This window comes from Euleptes europaea, chromosome 16, assembly GCF_029931775.1.
Source record: "Euleptes europaea isolate rEulEur1 chromosome 16, rEulEur1.hap1, whole genome shotgun sequence".
NCBI lineage: Eukaryota > Metazoa > Chordata > Lepidosauria > Squamata > Sphaerodactylidae > Euleptes > Euleptes europaea.
Genome location: NC_079327.1, coordinates 7,485,434 through 7,491,305, shown reverse-complemented (window position 1 = coordinate 7,491,305; position 5,872 = coordinate 7,485,434). Strand labels below are relative to the sequence as shown.

Genomic DNA, 5,872 nt, shown 5'->3' with positions numbered 1-5,872 from the left:
TAAAGATTGCCAGCGAGGGGGAGCTCACCACTTCCCTAGGTAACTGATTCCTGCTGTCTAACAACTCTTACTGTAAAAAAAATTGTTTCCTAATATCCAGCTGGTAATATCCTTTCTTTTTTTATTATTTAACATTTTATTTATTTTCATAATAAAGGTGGTACTAAAAAAAAAAGTAGGGAAAGAAAAAATAAATAGGGAATTTTAACATATCATGTGTTGTAGCCTCGAACGAAACTTTGGTCTTACCCCATTTTTGATCTTAATTTGGTACATGGATTTCTATCATTGCATTCTTCGCTATATTTGCTGTACTTAACTTTATAATAAAAATAATTGGTCCTTAATTAACAAACTTGTGTTCTCCTTTCTTACTAGTATTTAAATCGTACATATCATATTAGTCAAACATTTAATATAAAACCACTCTAGCCTGAAAACTGAATGCACTTACAGAGAATCAGTAATATCCTTTCCACCTGTGATTTAAATCCATTGTTGCGAGTCCTACCCTGTGCTGCCAACAGGAACAGCTCCCTGCCCTCCTCTAAGTTACAGTCCTTCAAATACTTAAAAAGAGCAGTCATGTCCTCCCCCCTCAACCTCCTCTTCTCCAGACTGAACATGCCCAACAATGTTGAGCTAGCCTGGCCTCTCTCAGTCAGGCCAGGCAACACCATATCAGGGTTAAAATGAAGGACTGGATGTTAGAATATATTTTTTTCCTTCCATGTATGTTTCCCCCCACATACATACAAAGCTAATTTGTCAGCAAAGATTCTTGGTTAGCGTTCTTTCTGATGCGCTATTTTTGTACCTGCTGGGAAGTCCTTTGATTAACGGAAATTTCTGACATCCAATCCCCCACCTGCACTTTGATGTAATGTGATGGAGCAACAGGTGCATCATATAACTGACGCTCCTGCCACTCAGTTCTGTTTCCACTCCGATGTCACAATTGTACAATTAGCCACTGCTTTTATCTGACCTGCATCACTTCTAACATCATTATTCTCCAGGTGGAATTTATATTGGGAAAAGCTCTGTTTTACTCTATCCTGTGTAGCCTTCCGCCTTAACTTGGATAGCCCAGGCTAGCCTGATTTCATCAGATCTCATGAATACATGAAGCTGCCTTATACTGAATCAGACCCTTGGTCCATCAGAGTCAGTATTGTCCACTCAGACCCACAGTGGCTCTCCAGGGTCTCAGGCTGAGGTCTTTCACATCACCTTCTTGCCTAGTCCCTTTAACTGGAGATGCCAGGGATTGAACCTGGGACCTTCTGCATGCCAAGCAGATGCTCTACCACTGAGCCACGGCCCCTCCCCTAAGTACTGTCTGTGAATTGAACACATGAACACGTGAAACTGTCTTCTATTGAATGAGACACTTGGTCCATCAGAGTCAGTATCGTCTACTCAGACCAGCAGCGGCTCTCCAGGGTCTCAGGCTGAGGTCTTTCACATCACCTACTTGCCTAGTCCCTTTAACTGGAGATGCCGGGGATTGAACCTGGGACCTTCTGCTTGGCAAACAGATGCTCTACCACTGAGCCACAGCCCCTCCTCCCAGAAGCTAAGCAAGGTCGAACCTAGCAAGTATTTGGATGGGAGACTTCCAAGGAATACCAGGGGTGTGACTTTGAGGCAGGCAATGGCAAACCACTTCGGAGCATCTTTTGTCTTGAAAACCCCACTGGGGGTTGCCATAAGTCTTGATGGCAAAAAAATAAAATGAAAATGTGGCCTTCCGGGAATAGGAGTGTAGAGGTTGATGCATTTGATGAGAATGTCTGAAGCAAAAATCTCTTCTCTAAAGGGCTGAGGTTGCAGTTGTGACGTCAAGAGATGTCTGTATTGCGGAGTCATAGAATCAACATTGCTGACAGATGGCCATCTAGCACCTTCTTTAAAATCTCCAGTGAAGGAGATTTGGTCTTCAGACCCCACACCATCTTTGTTGCCCTCCTCTAGGCATGTTCCAGCACTCCTAGAAGTAGCAAGAAAATGGAAAATAAACCATCCTAGTGTTTGCATTCCATTAGCAATTAAATCAAATGGAAAACAAATAGAAGCTTAAAACAGCACTTGGGGCCACCTTGAAGGAAACTCATCTGCCTCCTAGGAAAAATGTGGCCTGGAATGGCTAAAAAATCTTCTCCTATATCTTAGCGGAGGCATGATTCATTTTTTTTTATCAAGACTTATTAGCTCAAAATTTCAGACCTCTGACTTCCCACTCATTCTTTATTTTGGAATAAGAATATATATATATATATTTTGCAGCAGAGAGGTCAATTAAAACTTACATTCTTGCAGTGCTGAAAGAGAACGATTCATTTTATTTTCCCATAACTCCTTTGTGGGCCTGGTAGGAAGATTTTATACCTCTTTGGGGAGTTAGGCTTTGAGCTGAAAGTGGAGGCCTTCTATCACAAAACCTGTGGCAGAGGACAGAGCATGTGAGGCAGCTCATCATGCTACAAGGAATTTAAAGCTTGGGTGTGCTCCCTTGGTAACTGTATCTCTACCAAATAAATGTGGAGAAGCCCAATGTAAAACTTAAAAAAAAAAAAAAACCTTCTGGTCTAATTTGCTTTCACTCTGACCTGGATAGCCCCAGCCCAGCCTGATCTCATCAGATCTCAGAAACGAAGTGGGGTCGGCCCTGCGATTTGGATGGGCAACCTCTAAAGAACCCCCTCCGAACGTCTGTTGCCTTGAAAACCCTATGGGGGGTCACCATGAGTCAGCTGGAACATACACATATACAAACAGAGTGGTGTAGTGGTTATGAGTGGTGGACTCTAGTCTGGAGAACTGGGTTTGATTCCCCACTCCTCCATATGAAGCATGCTGGGGGATCTTGGGCTAGTCATAGTTCTTTCTGAATTCTTTCAGCCCCGCCTATCTCACAAGGTGCCTGTTGTGGGGAGGGAAAGGAAAGGTGACGGTAAGCCGGTTTTAGACTCCCTAAGGTAGAGAAAATTGGGGTATAAAATAATAAGAAGAGTTAAATTGTGGAACTCCCTGCTCCAGGATGTGGTGATGGTTGCCAAAGCTTTAAGAGGGGAGTGAACATGTTCATGGAGGAGAAGGTTACTCGTGGCTACAAGCCAAAAGGAATACTATTCATGATGCATACCTAGTCTCTCCAGAATCAGAGGAGCATTATATTAGGTGCTGCGAAACAGAGGCAGGATGCTGTTGCAGTCGTTTTGTTTGTGAGCTTCCTAGAGGCACCTGGTTGGCCACTGTGTGGACAAACTGCTGGACTTGATGGATCTTGGTCTGATCTAGCAGGGCCTTTCTTATGTTCTTATGTCAACCTGGTTCTCCAGATTAGAGTCCACCCTGATGTGGAAAAGTGGGGAATCAAACCTAGTTCTCCAAATTAGAGCCTGCCACTCTTAACCACACCACCCTGGCTTTCAACCCTGTACTGGCTCTATTATGTTCTTATTGAAAATGCATATTTTGTGGTAATTTAGGGTGAGTGTGGGAGAGAGAACGATCCAGCCATTGGTTAGCAACAGGGCTTGAAAAAGCCTTTCCTTGCACACCAGGGACCTCAATTCAAAGAGAGACCCTTCGATAGGAATGGGGCATTCATTCACACAATGGAAATGTGCCATTAACGCTGAGAATGCCGCTCTTGAGTACAGCCAGATTGTAAAGTGGGGGTGCAGCTAAGCATCATTGGATATTACACAGTAGCAATAATTCACAACCGGGTTTCCATGGAGGTCAAGATGATCCCGTTGCAAATTATTGCCAAAGCACAGCAAAAGCACTATATCCAACAATGTGAGAACATACAAAGGCCCATGCTGGATCAGACCAAATTCCATCTAGTCCAGCAGTCGGTTCACACAGAGGCCAACCAGGTGCCTCTAGGAAGCCCACAAAAAGGTGACTGCAGCAGCATTATCCTGCCTGTGTTCCAGGGCAGCTAATATAATAGGCCTGCTCCTCTGTTCCTGGAGAGAACAGGGATGCATCATGACTAGTATCCATTTTTACTAGTAGCCATGGATAGCCCTCCCCTCCATGAACATGTTCCCTCTTAAAGCCTTCCAAGTTGGCAGCCATCACCACATCCAGAATGCGGGGTCATCTGCTGAAGCTGGAGGGTGAGAGATTCAAAACTGATAAAATGAAGTATTTCGTCACACAACACATCGTTAAATTGTGGAACTCCCTGCCCCAGGATCTGGTGATGGCTGCCAACTTGGGAGGCTTGAAGAGGGGAGGGGACATGTTCCCAGGGGAGATGGCTATCCATGGCTACCAGTCAAAATGCATACTAGTCATGATACATACTTATTCTTTCCAGTATCCGAGGAGCATGCCTACCATATTAGGTGCTGTGGAAAACAAGCAGGATGCTGCTGCAGTTGTCTTGCTTGTGGGCTTCCTGGAGGCACCTGGTTGGCCACTGTGTGAACAGACCGCTGGACTTGATGGACCTTGGTCTGATCCAGCATGGCTTTTCTTATGTTCGAATAAGAATCCCTCAAGCAAAGACAGATTAGTTGCATCTCTGTAACATAAATTTATATTTTGAATTTGTCTATACACTTGCCTGTTTCCTACCATGAATTTCTATGTGGCTTTGAGCATCCCAGAAGATAATTCCCCTCCCCACTCCCAACAAAAGCATATATTTTGTCGTTGGCAGGAACATGTCCTAAGAGTCTCTTTTGTTCTCGGACTAAGCGCTTTTATTTAGTGGAGCAAATCTGTGGTTGTTTATGCTGCATGAATACATGGAGGTCACAGATTTTGAACTCCACACCTGGCTGAGCTCTTTGCAGGACTGCAGCTGGGCTGAGGAAACAAATGTTGTCCAAAAGGTGCCGAAGGTCTCTCCTGCAGGGACCAGCAGTTTGCTGTGAACCTGCTTCTTTGATTCCAGTCTTTTGATTCATCCGGATTCAGGTGGCCAAAGAAAGAGCCGTAACAACAGTGAAATGATTGCGCCGCCTGGATGGGACGTCCTTCAGATTCAACTACTCATTTGATACCCGGAGCGGCTATCGAGTTTATCCAAACACAATCTGGCCGAATCATGAAAGGTTCTTAGTGAGGACATTGTGACCGCTATCACCATTTTATTAATCAGGCATTCATCTGTCTCAAAGCGCATGGTTGCACATGGAACGATGACTAGAAGCTTACCTGGTTCCAAAAGTTGTTGTTGTTGTTGTTGTTGTTGTTGTTGTTGTTGTTGTTGTTGTTGTTGTTCTTCTTCTTCTTCTTCTTCTTCTTCTTCTTCTTCTTCTTCTTCTTCTTCTTACACGGTGTAGTGGTTAAGAGCGGCAAACTCTAATCTGGTGAACTGGGTTGGTTTCCCCACTCCTACACATGAAGCCTGCTGGGTGACCTTGGGCTAGTCACAGTTCTCTCTGAACTTTCTCAGCTCCACCTACCTCACATGGTGTCTGCTGTCGGGAGAGGAAGGGAAGGCGATTGTAAGCCATTTTGAGGCTCCTTAAAAATGTAGAGAATATTGGGGTATAAAAACCAACTTTTCTTCTCATTTAGTAAAGGGCCACTCTCCAGAGATTAGATATGTACTGCCCCAATCTTGTTTTATTTTTTATTTACTTCATTTGCATCCCGCCTTTCTCCTCAGCAGAGACCCAAAGTGGCTTACATCGTTCTGTTCTCCTCCATTTGATCCTCACAGGACCCCTGTGACGTAGGTTAGACTGAAATTGTGTGACTGGCCCAAGGTCACCCAGCAGGCGGGGATTCGAACTCGGGTCTCCCAGGTCCTAGCCCAACACTCTAATCACTACACCACACTGGGTCTCTAAGTGCCATAATTACAGCCTTCAGATGCTTAAACATGATTATTTCATGA

General features: G+C 44.3%; 1 non-coding gene across 1 annotated transcript; it reads right to left on the bottom strand.

Annotated features, from left to right (window-relative positions):
* Window positions 1–1,495: 1,495 nt before the first annotated feature.
* TRNAG-GCC (transfer RNA glycine (anticodon GCC)) lies at window positions 1,496–1,567 on the bottom strand. The gene has a single exon. It is a non-coding gene; the product is annotated as a tRNA-Gly (tRNA).
* Between the last annotated feature and the right edge of the window lie 4,305 nt (window positions 1,568–5,872).